Genomic DNA, 16,426 nt, shown 5'->3' with positions numbered 1-16,426 from the left:
TGAAAAGACGTCGTCCTTTGACCGCGCATTAATAAAATATCTGTTTAGATTATAGCTTTACAAAGGCGCAAAAATACACTGACTGTTCAGCGTTTTCTGGTCTTATTTTTCACGAAATTCAACAAATTTTCCACCAGAGTCACTTCTTCATTGGGAATATCTTTCTTCTGGCAGTGCATAATATTCAAATTTTCGAATAATGGTCAGTCATCGCTGTTTTATCGACATTCGACTTGAGATTTGACTATTGGGAGTTGTAGTATACAGTGAAACTTCGGTGATACGAATCTCACGGGACCACCAAAAATATTCGTATCATCCGAAATTCGTATCACCAGAAAGCATGGAAAATTAGCATGCAACAAAAGAAAGCAGCAGTACATTTTCATTTATTGTTTTTCAGGGCCGCAGCAACGTCAGGAAGAACCCTGAATGATTGTCAGTTAAGTTTTTAGATGTCGGCAATTATACCAGCACTCATAAATATACGGTCCGTATAGTCGTATTCAATTGATGAACCAGGTGCGTTGTGAGCCGCGACAGCAGTAGCCCCTTTTAAATTTTAGTATGCTTTTGTGCATGACACCGGGGTACTGCAGCAAAAGTAACCAAAAAAAAGCGCTTTGACCCGATGGATCAAAGCCACAAAACTGCAGAACCACGGTCGTGTGTTCTGGTTTTGTTATCGCGTAGGTGTTGGGGATGTTTTTTGGGAGATTTACGACCGTGCCCGCACAAGTGTGACCTCAACGGTCGCGTATGTTGACGTTGTGAGGTCTGACTCCTTCGCCAAGACCGTCCTCGCCTTCTTTCGGTCCTTGTCCACCTTTAGAAAAGTGTTTTTCTTACTACGTGATTCTGACGATTTGACGGTGCGGCGCGTATGCCCACGCTTGCGTTCCCGCGCTCGCACGTGCTTGGCGCGTCTTCCGCGACAGCGCGGACAGCACCTCTTCGTTCCTGGGCGGTAGCGTACGTTCGTATGAAACGTCGCTGGGTGAAAATCGGTTCGCAACAACCGTACTCCATTACTCTGCAGGCCAATGGGCTTTGGCCGGGACCAACGAAAAATTCGTATCACCCGGAAATTCGTATGAGCAGTGATCATATCACCGAGGTTTCACTGTATTCCGTTCCATGAAATACCATAGGGATAGCGACTGTTGCAGTCTACTCAGACTAACGATTGACCAATGAAAGTGGAGGCTTCAGAATAACTTCGCTGCGCAGGATTCACTGTTTTTGCATGCGCCCGGGCAACAGCTGCAGAGCGAAGGCATCAACAACGCACTTCAATAAGTATGTAGTTGTTTCCATACTGTTAATTAGGGGTCATTAACTAATGAGCAGACATTGTATGCCCACGCACCACGCTGAGTTTTGATAGCGCGGCACATATTTGTTTAATTCATTACAACTAATTTATCCTTTACTATGCTGTATATTTTCATTCGCTTATGCTTTGTGCTTTTTGTTACATTAGAGGGAGCTGCTATCACGAACGGACGACTGAAACGCGCCTTTCCCGCGCTTTTTGTCCATAATGAAGTTTCTTACAAATTAGGTATTAAAAAGCGCGCTTCGTCGCACCCAGCCGACGCCTGCGTTTTTTATAATTTACAAAAGCAATTTGTAATTTCGCCATTGCCATCGTGCGTGGATTCCTTCAAAACAACGTGAAGTGTTGCAGTATATCGCCTAGCTTATTCAATGAAAAACAACTCTATTACCGTGGACGTGCTGACATCTGTCTCGTTGGTGTTGTTTTTATGGAACACAGAATACGATCAAATTTATATTCTAATTTATAATCTTCTCTGTTAAGGTTAATTCCGTGTGGGATTTATTGCATCAATTATCGACAACAAGTAGCTCTTGCCACATGGTCTCCATGGAAACCTGGGTAATTGGTATTAATCAAAATCTAGAGATAGTCGCTATTGGGTACGACTTTGTAACCTTGTTCGAATCGCTTATTCGTATCGGATTCGCATAAGAATTCTAGCTGTTACAAACCGCTTGATTTAAAAAAATATACCTCCTGGGTATTTTTTTTTTATTCAAAGTAATATGTTGCGGCTACTTTACAGTTATTTTTTACTTATCGGTGATCATCTCGTTCAATAAACGTGCTCTACGACTGTAGATGCGGCTGTTTAACACCGCGGTTTTATCCAGCACACGGGATAACAAAAATTGCAGGAACAACGAACGGAGATGTCATCATGCAGGAACTAAAGGTTACTGAAAATTTATATCGGAACATAAACAGTATAAAATTTTATTAGGAAGCCAATAGCGCACAGTGCGGGCATACATACAACACCGAGAAGTAATTTCACACTCTTTCTGAAGCTCTTTCTTTTTCGTGAGATACCTTTGTTTTTTGCATGTTTATCACTAGCAACTACCAAATCTGGGCTCGAAAAACCGCTGCGAGATAAATACAGTTTGCTTGAGGTATAAGCCTCGGGACGTGTCAGTGACGTCGCCTCGTTTTTATTCCTGAAGGAAATCGTAGCGGCTGGGAAGCCAGACCAAGCAGGAAGAACTTTAGTAAATGCGTCGCATGCAGACTCCTTTTTCAAGGTCTTCCTGCCTTCCTAAATATTTTTTTTTTTGTAAATTGAGCTGCTATGAAAAACGAGAAAAAAGAAAGACAAAATAAAAAAACGCACATGGGCTTCTAGAAGTCTGGATTGGAAGTGTGCACATGACTGCCTAGCCTGGTACGCTGATAAAAGGAAGTCGGCAACGCGAATTGACTATGCGTGTGTGTGTGGGTGTGTTTTAAGACCAAAGAGAGTTGTCTCTGCAAGGGAAAGCAAGCTCCAGCCCGCTACTCAGTAGAGGAAAGGGGGCAAACTGAGGTATAACATTGGTGACTAATTCTTATGATGATAATGATGATGATGATGATGATGATGATGATGATGATGATGATGATGATAAACCGATAGCATGCGGATATCACTGCTGAGACATGAAACGCAGCATGGTGTAGTAATAAGTTCAAACTAGATTACGTCCAACGACAATGCCGCCGATTTTGAGGGAAGCGAACGATCCCTATCATGGTAGTTCCGGACAGCTAGTTTTTGTTCCAAAGTGTGCGTTACATGCGGATAATGACTGTGCCGTTGTAGCACTGCCCCTCACCCCCCGCCCCCCACCCCCCTTGTGCCCGCTCGTTGTAGAATGACATACCGCTAACGCAAATCAAAGCACTTTCTCTTTAGGGTTCCTTCAATGTGGATGTATCGTACAACGACTGCCTACCTGCTTGAGGGGCTAGCGATAGAACTATGCGGCTGCATGCACCTACGTATGTCGTCAAGTCCATCGTTATTAAGTAAGCGCTTCCTCATAGCTTCAGTATTGTCGGGACATGAGATCTCACGTATTTCTCGTATTGTCGAGGCCTTCCCGCCCACAGCTTTGGACGGCGGTGCATAATAGGCAATTATACGTGCAAAGATGCCGCAGCCTCGTTGGTGGCCACACTACGTGCTCTCTCCAAACATTGAGGTGCGTGTCACCTGTGGTACGATAAAGACGGCCACGCCAATCGGGCATGGGGATGTTCCTGGTCGTGCCAAACTCTCGCCGTCATTGGCGACATAACAGGTGTTTCGGTGATGCATGAGTAAAGAGAAAAATAGGCACGAGGAAATTGCCAGCGGCAGCTTATGTTTATTATGAGGAAAGGAGAGCGCATAATTTCGCCTTTGGGTGACGGGAGAAATAAACGAGGTGCCGTGAGAGCATACTCAATGCGCGCAGCACATCTTGAGTCCCTCTGTTACCTCTTCTCCTCGTTCTTCTTATTCTTCTTACTCTAATATTGGAAGATCTGACGTGTTTTAGAAAGTACAACATCACACATGGTAACAGAGTCTTTTTCTACGATTCTCGTAAACACCGGTAGAAATTAACACGTACTTATGGCCATAGGTGTTTCGGAGGTTTCCTCATCGGGTGGGGGGGTGGGGAGGGGGGGTTCATCTAGCCCTCCCCCCCCCTTGCAATGTCAATGTAGGGGGCAGACCACCCGCATTAAGATCCCCTCCTACGAATGATGAAGAGAAACACTTAATTAACTTGTATTTATAACGTGTCCTTTTCTATTCTTTTTTTTTACTGTGAAGTTCGTTGTAACAGGTGAATCGCTATTTCATTCATTTTTTAACTACTACCGCAAGGTGACAGTTTATAAAGTATGACGGAATCACAGCGTTAGAAACACGATATAAATAAATCAACGTAGCTTCTTATCGTTACCATTTAACCTGAAGCTTGTACTTCACGCTATCGCGATTGTAGGTGAGAACTGACGAATAGAGAGAGATAATAAAACGAGAGAATGAGCAGGAATGAGGGCTTTATAGACAGGCTGACAGGAGTTTCGATAAGTGAACCATTCTTTGTCAAAGGCAGCTCGAAATTCTTGGCGTGTTAGCCTTGAAATGGTTAGTCACTGACGTCACGTCACGTGGTATCGCTGTTGTATACGCTACCAATTGAGAAAGCCCGTGATTCGCATTAACTCTCATTATTCTAATAGTTTATGTTCAAATATTCCTTATATTTCTGTACAGTTATCGAATGCAACAGTCTGAGTAAACATTGACTGATCGAGAGAAAGGGAGAGAAACAGCTTAAATAAACATAAAGCTGTCTGGTTACCGAAGGTGGAGCCCCCCGTTCAGGGCCCCACTGGCAAATGAGGCTTGCCGGGCCTGGTCAAGGGTCGCCATTCTGATCGAGATATTTATAATAAATGCACGCATCTTTTATATGAATGATGTGATTTACTATCCTAATGGGCCAAAAACAGCGCGCAGACGGACGGGACGAAGAAACGGATACACAGAACAAGCGCTGACTCTCAACTGTGATTTATTTGTCATATGGCGTGGCGCATTTTCCTATGCATTGAAAAACCTGCAAGTGTCAACAAAGTTTTAAAGAGATCAAGATTATAGGCAGAAGCAAGAATCAAACTGCGCGTGAGTTGATGGAAGCCTATTACATAAGAAAGAAAGGAGAAAGGTGTATCAGTGATACGTCGGTGACGTTGTATGGATCAGAAAAGAGATTGTTTGATAGCTGGATAGCCTAAGGTTGTGTTCAGACTGCGCATGTGTGTATGCTGTATATTTATTTCTGGGTTTGCGCTCAGTCTAATTTAGTTGGAAGTGCCGCCCGTCCTGTTGTTGTGTGCTTCTTTGCTTTGTGTATGTGCTCTTTCGCGGCTAAAAGTTGTCACTAAGAAAGTACCAACTAGGCCAACAAACAGTCTTGTTAAAACTCTAAAAACGTCTCTACGTTCAAACCACATTCAGTTTGGAATTTTTGCTCATCGTTGTTTTCTGTAATGCATTCCTTCACGCAATTCATTAGCTCCGGCTGTGGAAGGGAATAATACAAATCTACAACATCAACACTGAATGCAGTACATCCGTCAAACTTTCCACGGCGTAAATCTTCAACAATTACCTCCGAGTTCCTTATTATGAAGGGATCTTGCGCTACTAATTTTTCTACTTGCTTCTGCAGAAAGGCTGAAGCAACTACATGCCACGTGTCGTTCTCAGAGACGATAGCGTGAAAAGGCTGCTCCGGTTTGTGGGTCTCTATCGAGAAGAACGGTTCCAAACACAACGCCTGATCTTTCGCTACACTTCTAGACAGGCGTTCCAGATTCAATTCCTGCAAAAAGTGCTTTGCTCTTTCCTTAACATTTATCGGCTCTCCTGTCACTAAGCGGAAGTTTTCATTGGCGCTGCAGAGGCCTTCTCGGAAAACCGTCCCTCGGTCAAGAGCACAAAACACCCTTCCTTGTCCGCTATCATCATCTTTGACTTCTTTTCTCTCAAGGAATCAGAAAGAGGAAGTAGCCATATACTTCTCTTATCTTTCTCTTTAAGACTACGCATAATGACATCTGCAGATTCAGACACACCGCGACCGCTCATCGTCCGTCACATGTTTAGAAATAGTTCTCGCCAAGGCTACCTTTACGACGGTGCTGAGCCTCGGTTCCACGCAAAATTTTGGGCCGAGCTTGAGGATCTCCAGGTGCTGTTCCGGTATCGTTGCGCCGGTGAGGTTCAAGACCTTGCCCGCAGGAATTGTTCTCCTGTTCCGTTTTGATACTCGTGGCCTGGCAGTCGCCCAAAGAAACTCGGTCATAGAATCGCTGGTTCTGCACCACTGGCCAAATCTTCTTCTGCCGTCTCTTCTTCCACACTGTAGTTCGCAATTCGTCCTTAGGCAGTCCTTGAGCAGTCTCGTCTGGCACCATAATTCAGATCGCCAGATTCGGCACATCCCTTTTGTGCGTCCCACCAATGGGCGAATCCACCCCACACATGGCCAGTAGTTCCTCTGGGCATGTCTCATGGCGTAAGTGCCAAGACAACACTACACTCAGCCGTGGTTATTGTTGTCGCCAAGAAGGCTGGGTCTTGAAAACATACGTTAGGACGAGGAAGAGAAGCCCTTGTACAAGAAATAAACTCCAGCAAGACTGAAAGTTGCGCTATAGTTGGTGATACATAATGGGCAAAAAAACAGCGCGCAGACAATGGGACGAACAAAAGGATACACAGAACAAGTGCTGACTCTCAACTGTGATTTATTTGGCATATGCAGATTATTTATACACAAAATATGTATGAGCATAAAGAACATGCGCAAAGGAGCTGGCAAGGGACCATAACCAGGCAAAACAGAAAAGGCTTTTATACCGTGAAGAGACTGCGCTGGAGCGACAAAAGACCAAACAAACATACCACTGATTAAGTTTACTTCTTTTTCGTATAAAGAAACCGATGTTTGGCTGACGCAGGACTCTCCTTCTTTTTTTAATATAAAAAGCTTCCACAAGTTCCCGTGTCGTTTGATCACTGTGTCTTAAGAGCACTGTCGTATCACTCAGCAATGGCTTGCACCCACACGTGTTGCAGTGCGAAGGCAGGTTGGCATACGTGCAGGTCTTGGAAGGTTCCGAATGTTCTTTTAGCCGTACGTAGAGGCAGCGCCCTGTTTGCCCGATGTACACTTTTTTACAGCTTAAGGGTATTTTGTACACTACCGCTTGTGCACAGGGCATTGCTGCGTCCCTATGCTTCACACCACATTTAATTTCGCTAGACCTCAGTTTATCATGCTTTTTTTTTCACCATTTGGAACAATTTTCCTAACTTATTTTTGGCTGAAAATAGTACCTGAACATTGTAACGTGACGCCACATTTTTTAACCCTTGTGCCATTCTGTGCTTGTAGGGCACGGTGACACATTTTTTTTTGGCCGCTCTTTTTTTACACTTTTTTGTACCTTCTTAATCTGACGCACTAGTCCTTCGCAGACGGAAGTGATTACAGGAGTCGGGAAAGCGGCTGCCTGAAGGCGACCCTCCTGATCACTGAAGCTTTTTTCCCCCTGGTGCCTACACGACTTCTTAATCGCTGCCCCGAGGCTCAACGTAGCGATGCCCTTACTATTTTCAGCCAAATATAAATTAGCAAAATTGTGTCCAATGGTGAACAAAAAGCATGATAAATTGAGGTCTAGCCATATTAAATGTGGTGTGAAGCACAGGGACGAAGAAATGCCCTGTGCACAAGGGGTAGTGTACAAGATACCCTTAACCTGTAAAAAAGTGTGCATCGGGCAAACTGGGCGCTGACTCTATGTACGGCTAAACGAACATTCGGAACCTTCAAGACCTGCACGTATGCCAACCTGCCTTCGCACTGCAACACGTGCGGGTGCAAGCCATTGTTCAGTGATACGACAGTGCTCTGTAGACACAGTGATCAAGCGACACGGGAACTTGTGGAAGCTTTCTACATTAAAAAAAGAAGGAGAGTCCTGCGTCAGCCAAACATCGGTTTCTTTAAACGAAAAAGAAGTAAACTTAATCAGTGGTGTGTTTGTTCGATCTTTTGTCACTCCTGCGCAGTCCATTCACGGTATGAAAGCCTTTTCTATTTTGCCTTGTTATGGTTCCTTGCCAGCTCCTGTGCGCATGTTCTTTACGCTTATCGTTTGTGTATAGATAATCCACAGCCACTATAGTCCACTATAGTCCACTATAGCCACAGCGGATCCACAGCCACTATAGTCCTCCATAAAGAAAGCGACAGAATCCCAATAAAGAAGAGCGTACGGCAGGGAGACACGATCTCTCCAATGTTATTCACCGCGTGTTTACAGGAGGTTTTCAGGGCCCTAGATTGGGAAGAGTTAGGGATAAGAGTTAATGGAGAGTATCTCAGTAACCTACGATTCGCTGATGACATTGCATTGATGAGTAACGCGAGAGACGAATTGCAGCTCATGATTACTGAACTGGATACGGAAAGTAGAAGAGTAGGTCTTGAAATTAATATGCATAAAACTAAAGTAACGTGGAACAATCTTGGCAGAGAACAGCGCTTTGCGATAGGTGGCGAGACACTGGAAGTTGTAAAGGAGTACGTCTACTTAGGACAGGTAGTAACCGCGGAGCCGAACCATGAGAGTGAAATAACTAGAAGAATAAGGATGGGTTGGGGCTCATTCGGCAAGCATTATCAAATCATGAATGGTAATCTACCACTATCCCTCAAGAGGAAGGTATATAACAGCTGCATCTTACCGGTACTTACCTACGGAGCAGAAACCTGGAGACTTACAAAGAGGGTTCAACTTAAATTGAGGACGACGCAGCGAGCGATGGAAAGGAAAATGGTAGGTGTAACCTTAAGAGACAGGAAGAGAGCAGAGTGGGTCAGGGAACAAACGGGAGTTAAGGACATCATAGTTGAAATCAAGAAGAAGAAATGGGTATGGGCCGGGCACGTAGCACGTCGGCAGGATAACCGGTGGTCATTAAGGGTAACTGACTGGATTCCAAGAGATGGCAAACGCGTGAAGGGGGAGACAGAAAATTAGGTGGGTAGATGAGATTAAGAAGTTTGCAGGTATTACGTGGCAGCAGAAAGCACAGGACAGGGTTGATTGGCGGAACATGGGAGAGGCCTTTGCCCTGCAGTGGGCGTAGACAGGCTGATGATGATGATGAATCCGCATTTGCCAAATAAATCACAGTTGAGAGTCAGCGCTTGTTCTGTTTATCCTTTTCTTCGTCCCTTCCGTCTGCGCGCTGTTTTTTGCCCATTATGTATCACCAACTGGCCCAACTTTCAGTCTTGCTGCATTTACTATTCTGTCTTATGACAATTTTAGCATTTTATATTTTGTATTCTATGCTTTTTCTCCATTTGTCGATTTCCAGAAGTTATAATATGTCACTCTACACTGAATGCCTGTCCCACTTGTCAGGACCTCCTTGCTTGAGTGTTCAATAAATGAATGAAACGGTATTTAATCAGTTAATTTGCCATATCTCCTGGGGTGTTTTCTTTTGGGTATTTGGTAATGAGTGGCGAGGTGGCTGTTAAACGTTAATCTGCATGCATATTACTGTAGCTCTATTCGAACAGTGCATTGAGTACATGTGTGTCCTTCTACGACGGCCTCGTTCGGCTTACCGCCACTACCGCCCATATATAGCCGTTCGAAGAAAAAGAAAACGAACTGCAAAATAATTACGCGAACAACTGCCAGCGTCGTAAACCGAAAGATACAAACACCAGCCGCATGAAAGACGTCGATTACGAGTAGGCAGCTTACGGGGCCATGGATCGCACCGATAAAAAAGCACGCAGATCAGAGATAAACAAAGACCTTCGCGCCACCTATTTCACGAAATGAGTGCCTGCATTCTCAGTGCTTGTTGTCCTTTATCTATATATAGTTCAAGTTGATGATGGGAAGCACGCACAACGTTGCAATGTCGGCAGATCACCGTCAATGTCGCCAGGCCATTTCAAGGAGAGAATGAATAGATACATTTTCCTTTCGGTAAACTATGTTTTGCGATGACATCAGTGCAAGAAATTCTCAAATAAACGAAGGTCAAAACCACTGGTCGAAACAACTGGCCATGGACTGTAGCTGCAATAGAGAACAGGTTGACGTAACTTGCGGTTCTACTGTGTTAACACGTATCCTCGCCACCTTGTCGACCCGTCTCCCGCGCTTCGACAGCCGTGCTATCAACCCGTCCGATGACGCAAATGTAGAACACGTTGCAGCTTGTCACACGAGTGCTTATAAACGCGGCATGTAGCTTGTGCCAAGCGTTTACTGAAAATATGAGTTCTGGGGATTTACGAGAGAATTTCGCTAAGGGTGGTCAACCAAAGGTATCGAAGACTTACAAACACCACCGCAGCCAGAAGGGAAATTGGGGGGCTCCGGAAATGTTCACTTTTTATGTGCATATATACATGCACACATACAAACACACACACACGCTTATAGCGCGCAAAACATGCACACAACATACAGGAAGCTCGCTTATACGATAGAGAAAAGTCGAAATCCCATCCCCCACCACTTCCCGAAATACGATCCTGGCTACGTCCATAATTACAAACTATTAAAAAAAATTGACAATTGCGCCCATGCATATTGGACAACTTAGAACTTTCCAAGTATGTCTTCTTGCGTCACGAACTCGTAAGAGCAAGTACTTCAACACACGTATGATATGGCAGGATACTACATATTTTGCTGCTCTACATTCGCCAGCTTGATTAACGAAGGCGAGGTTAACACAAACGTTCTATAGGCATAGCTATTCGCGATAAGGTTTTCCAGCCCATCTTAATTTCGCACGTTTAATTAACCATGAATGCTAACTAACAGCGAAGGGTGCTCGCAAAAAAAAAAGCTTTATGAAATCCACAGTTCGCCGCAGTTCATCGGCCACTGCAATGTCAGCGATCTCTTTATACAAGGATGACGTCTACATAAGCTGGGACGAAGGTGAGCTGAAGGCTGAGGAGAAACGGTTGATATGGATTGGAGGTTGCTCGTTCACTGATCGAACAGCGATATCTATGAAGGCTCTCATTAGCTGCGGACAGCGTTACACTGCTGATCGGCGATGGAATCTGGCCTCTATACTACATATTTCTTAACGCTGTTTTTATGTGGAGCTCGCCATGACATTCGTCTTCAAAGCACATTGCACCTTCGTGCGTGAGCTTGAAACAAATAGAATCGCGGTGATTTCCCGCTGGGGATAATGCGGAGGCGTGCCTTCGTTATTACTGACCGCCGGTGCCGCGAGAGCTTCTGTCATGATTCGCCGATTTCAGGGGCTCGAATAGTTCGCACAAGAGGTGTGTATATACATATATATATATAAGATAAAGGCATGCCGGCCGGAAAATATAGGTCTCTTGAGGCCGCGGAATAACTGTTTTAAGCATTTTTTTTTCTATATGGCGATAACAGGCTAAAAAACCTTTATACTGAAGATGTTACCGAGAATTCTTTACCAATGTTCCAAAAATACCTGAAATTCTTATGCACTTGTATGTGCTTACATGCCTCTATGTTTCTTTGTATGCCCACCTTGCTATGATCTCCTCCCGAATCACAGTATCTATAAATAAATAAATAAATAAATAAATAAATAAATAAATAAATAAATAAATAAATAAATAAATAAATATGTAAATATGTAAATAAATAAATAAATAAATATGTAAATAAATAAATAAATAAATAAATAAATAAATCACTGGTACTCGCGATAACTAGAAGTATATAAAATAGTCTTACGTAACGCGAAGTCGGCGTGGTGAAAAGAGGCGGTGTACACCTCACGTACCGGTCAATATACTGAACGGCACTTCGCTGTAGTAGTATGTTTGCTGGGATTATAATCCAGTGAATATATTACAACAGCGAAGGCGACCGCTTAATCGAAAATTCATCTGACGAACTAGAGGACCGATGAAAGAACGCGTTGAATGCTGATCAAAATAAATCCAACAGAAGGTTGCTAAGTATTTCTATTAGTCCGGAGCATTACGGATCGCGTGGTTCCCTTCGCTATATATAGTAATACATTCGCTGCGATAACTGGCCGACACCTGCAACCCTTAACTCTTTCACAGACGACAACCGCGCACACGCTTCAGATGTAACCGACAATTCGCGATACTTTAGCAGAACAGTACTCTGATGACTCAACGCGAACGGCATCCCCTGCAGTATAAGAATTCAACGCGTAATAGATGATGCCTGGCGCGTTTCCAGCATACATTCACGAGACACCGGAGTTCTGAGGTATTCGTTTTCAGGGTAGCGGTAAAACTGTTCCTCTCCGCCGCGAGTTGCGCAATCAGTGCGTCGCAGAGAACTCTTCAGAGGAGGAATATAAAAGAGCAGGGGAGACGACTTACGAACAATGAAATTGTCGGCGCCCAAGCCAAAGAGCACTTTTCTTTCTGCTCAAGGCGAGCTAGGTGTTGCCATGGCTTTTGATGAAATTGCTCGAGGCCGTGAGGGTTACCACTAAGCCTTCTTTCCGCGAATATTGTTTCACGCAGACTTGAGCGCCATTTGTGGGACCGCGTAAAAACGAAGCTGAAGTTCATTTAGCATCAACAGAGAAGCGAGATGTCAGAAGGTGCAATAAATTCTACGTTAGTACGGATATATTCCTCGAACTTGTGACTCCGGAAACGCGAACAATCGGGCCACCTAAAGTCGAGAACTAGGCGTGTCGTAATGAGCGGACAAACATATCGCAGCAAAAGCGGGAAAATTCGTCCGTTATCTTTCTGTTTAGTACTATACATGCTCTGGAATGAAGTATGCCCTATTGCCTGGGCATGACAGAGCTTGCGTGGCCCATCCCAGGTGGCCGTTTTTCGCAGTGATACTTTTTTTCCGATGCTAAAAATCAGGCAATTGTGAGTGGCACGTAGCCAGTTTATTTATTTATTTATTTATTTATTTATTTATTTAGACACATACGCACATACGCTCATGTGGTTTTTTATGATGTGTCAAAACTTCTTTTTTTGTGTGTTTTTTCTATTGTGCATGTGTTGCGAACTTCGGGTACAGAGGCCCTTGTCAGGCGTATAAAATGCCTTTTGCCTCTGTTCCTTTTTCTTGTATTCCAAGAAAATAAAAGATACTACAACTACTACTACTACCAAAACCCCGATGGGTGGGGGGATAAAACAGCATACATCAATTGAAGACAAAAAGTCACAAAATGGGCATTGCGGGAACATCTCCGGGTAAATAAGTCCAGTGTTCAATTGTCGACGAAACAAAAAACTGTGTTTGAACACGTAAATTTAAGTTTGAGACATTGAAAGGTTTATTCTGTGCGAGCTACGAGTGCGGAAAGGATCAGCGAAGTTAATACATTTGTCTAAACAACTGACCCATGACGAGTGCACAAACTTTAAACTTTCAATATAGGGACGTGCTGACAAAGGGGTAAGGTTAAGACTAGAAAGGATAGAGGAAGGAGAAAAATAGTTGTAATATCTACAGTATATGAAGCGTGCGGATTTAGTCTGTACTCACTCAATTTATGGATATTAAAAAAATGGTGACTAAAAGTGGCATAATAGAGCCGAACGCATCGCTGCAGAGTCGCGGCCAAGAACGCCACTGATACGTCCCATACATCGTGATAACAGACCACTTCATCAGGCAGGTGAGGGTCTAACAATGACTAAATCAGTAAGTGCTTTTACTCACGATACTTTCGACACCACAACTCTTGATATCTCACTACGCCATGTTGAATGTACAACGTCAAGAAGCACTCATCAAGCTATAAAGGTATAGGTAGGGAAAAAGTAGCGGTGTGCTGAGCCAGGTGAGTGAACTCTGGACCGCTATTAGCTTTGCCTTCCCTTCAATTCTATCGTTCAGCATTCGACGTCAGCAGAAAACATCGATTACCCGGACGGAGCATCGCTCTCACAGCGGAAGTACGAAACAAAAATAGTATTAGAAGAGGCTTCGCTGCAAAATGTCGGTTTTGTCCATTGTCTATTTGAGATTCCATCAGAGAAGTTTAGTGATTGTTCAATAAGTGCGGTGAACTTTTCCTAGGAGTTTAATGCTTGCGCGATATAGTCTCCAATCACATTTGGTTTCATACCTACAGGATCTTGCAGTATACTAGCGAAGCAACTATCTTGAAGGCTCTATGAAAATTCTGTCTCGTGAATTCTTCGTTCTCTCTCCACCCTCTCTCCTTTGTCCCGTCTCGAGAAATAGACGCATGAGATGGGGTTAGTTGGTGTTCCACCTTTTCACACTGCACAGAATCTGAGAAATAACGCAAACGAGATAGGAAAGCGAGTGCTTTTTGCGCTAGTTTTCCTCCTATTGTTTGCTTCTATTGTTTGTTGCCGCGCTGGGCAACAACAAGTTTCATCGTGAGTCACAGGACATCGCTTCAGCGTTGCGGGTAAGCACGCAACGCAGCCATTACAAGGTTGGTAGACACGTACTTTTGCAAGTAGCGAGTCGGTACTTTTTTATTACGAGTAGCCCTTGTACGAAGTCGCCCATGTGAAGCGGTACTTTACGTAGCTTGTATTGTGTTACGTGGCGGCTGAGTTGTCTTACAACACTGTTGCGCTAAATATATAGATTTAAATGCTTAGACCCGTTAACTTCCAGAAAACTGACGCGTATAGCCTTCGAAACTGATCAGGCGCTGAAATGAAAAAAACGAAATCACGTTTACTGAACGTCTTTTGCTCGTATTCAGCTTACACAAGGCTACTTGTGTTTTCTTCAAGAGGTACTTAACTGACGTTTTGTAATATCACTAAATGCCTTATTTTTTAACATAGAGGTTGTAATTACAAAATGCAACATTGCTCACCGTGCGCAGCACGGCAGTTTGCGCTGTCTCGACATCCTTAAGCTCACCGCACGCTATAGTCAACCGACCTTACAAGAGCACACACTTTCCAAGTAGGGCATGACGGAGACGAACAGCTGGTCGCTCTCCGACAAAATAATTGTGCACTCTACACAGCCGGATGTGGGTCAGCACATGTACAGCAAGTGTTGTAGCACAGAACCTGACTGCTCTATTCAGTGTAGTACAAACATCAAAACGCGTTAAAGAGGAGACCAAACACATTCGCAAGAGAACACTTCAGTTCCACTTGAGGTTAAGTTATCAGCGTCCTTGTTCACACGATGTTACGTTAGACTACAGTGAGAGCATATTCGTACAACATTATAATGCTTACATAGATAAGTGAAAAACAGTGAAAAAGATTCAGGGAGAGGAATTAAAAGCTGCTTGACAGGATTCCTGACCCTAATAGTATGGGGACTCTGTAGTAAATGCACGCGGCTTCGACATCTATAAGGCTACCTGCAATGTTTGTAAAGAATACTTTGTTTCCAATGGTAATGCCGGGTCTGATGAAGCAACGCAGCACCGTGCAGCGTCCGTTCACGCACGTATGGGTCGTTCCTAACGAAAACGATGTGGATGTATTGTCCGCTTACCGGAATTATGCGAAGTGACGACGCCAACAGCTGAGTCACTTCGTCTGGCACGTTGACGCCTCCGGCAGAAAAAGAAACGCCCCGCCCGAGAGCAAAGCGTCAAAACGATGGCTTCTTCGGCGAAAAGAGAAGCTCCGCTTCCGGTAAACACTGGAGCACCTCACGGTGTCTCGCCCCGACGTGAACGACGGACGCACTCCGCGGCACCGCGGCGATACCACAGCGATATCTCACTTCGAAGTTAGTCTCACCAGAACGTCACGTCGATACATAAACGCGCGCCGAGTACACTCTCACAAACGCACAGACACAAGTACGCCGCAGTGGAAACAAAGAACGCGGCTAAAGAGGAGGCGAACCGATTTCACTGATATTCTCGGCTCCTACAAACACGCTCGCAGTAACGTGACAGGGGCCGACATTGTGGGCGAAGCGCCGGAAAACCAGTTTCTCTCGCGTAACTCACTGCAGGGACCGAACACACTCTCGCACACGTATAAAAACAGTGAAGGACAGCAACCCGTCGGTGGCCGGCCGGCCAGTAGAGAGCGCAACGCTGGCCCCAACACACGCATACACACGCACGCACTCACGCAATCTCAGCCGGCAATCGGAGCCGCGCGAACAACCCTCTCTTCTCGCCGCGCTCGAGGTGTCCTTGAACGCCGCTGGCAGCTCACAAACTTCGTATAAACGCCGGGCCTGTTGTTGGCCGCAACCGCGCTCGCCCGCTTCACTAGGCAAGACCCTTCAGGAGCTCCGAGGGCATTCTCCCCTTGAGCTCCTTGGCCCTAAATGCCATACGCGCGATTGGTGCACTAAGACACAACACATAGACAGACTGCTGCACATGCGCAGTGACGCCGCTCCTTCCGTGTTTACGCTCACGAAGAGCCGCTTATCTCCGACAACACTCTCTATAATTACCTGTACTTGTAACGACCATGAGCACACCCACGGGCGACGGTGTAATTCATGAATTCTGAAAACCTTAATCGACCGAGG

At 44.7% G+C, this 16,426-nt stretch overlaps 1 protein-coding gene across 1 annotated transcript in view; it reads right to left on the bottom strand.

The window, feature by feature from the left end:
* LOC119383631 (DNA damage-regulated autophagy modulator protein 1) overlaps positions 1 to 15,999 on the bottom strand; it is a 57,424-nt gene extending 41,425 nt beyond the window's left edge. The window contains exon 1 of the mRNA XM_037651894.2: positions 15,422 to 15,999. The gene's annotated coding sequence lies outside the window, so the exon portion shown is untranslated. The remainder of the gene's footprint in view (positions 1 to 15,421) is intronic.
* Positions 16,000 to 16,426: the final 427 nt, after the last annotated feature.

This window comes from Rhipicephalus sanguineus, chromosome 2 (assembly GCF_013339695.2).
Source record: "Rhipicephalus sanguineus isolate Rsan-2018 chromosome 2, BIME_Rsan_1.4, whole genome shotgun sequence".
In the NCBI taxonomy this organism is placed as follows: Eukaryota; Metazoa; Arthropoda; class Arachnida; order Ixodida; family Ixodidae; genus Rhipicephalus; species Rhipicephalus sanguineus.
The sequence above is the reverse complement of the archived record's forward strand: the minus strand, read 5'-3'. Positions and strand labels throughout refer to the sequence as shown.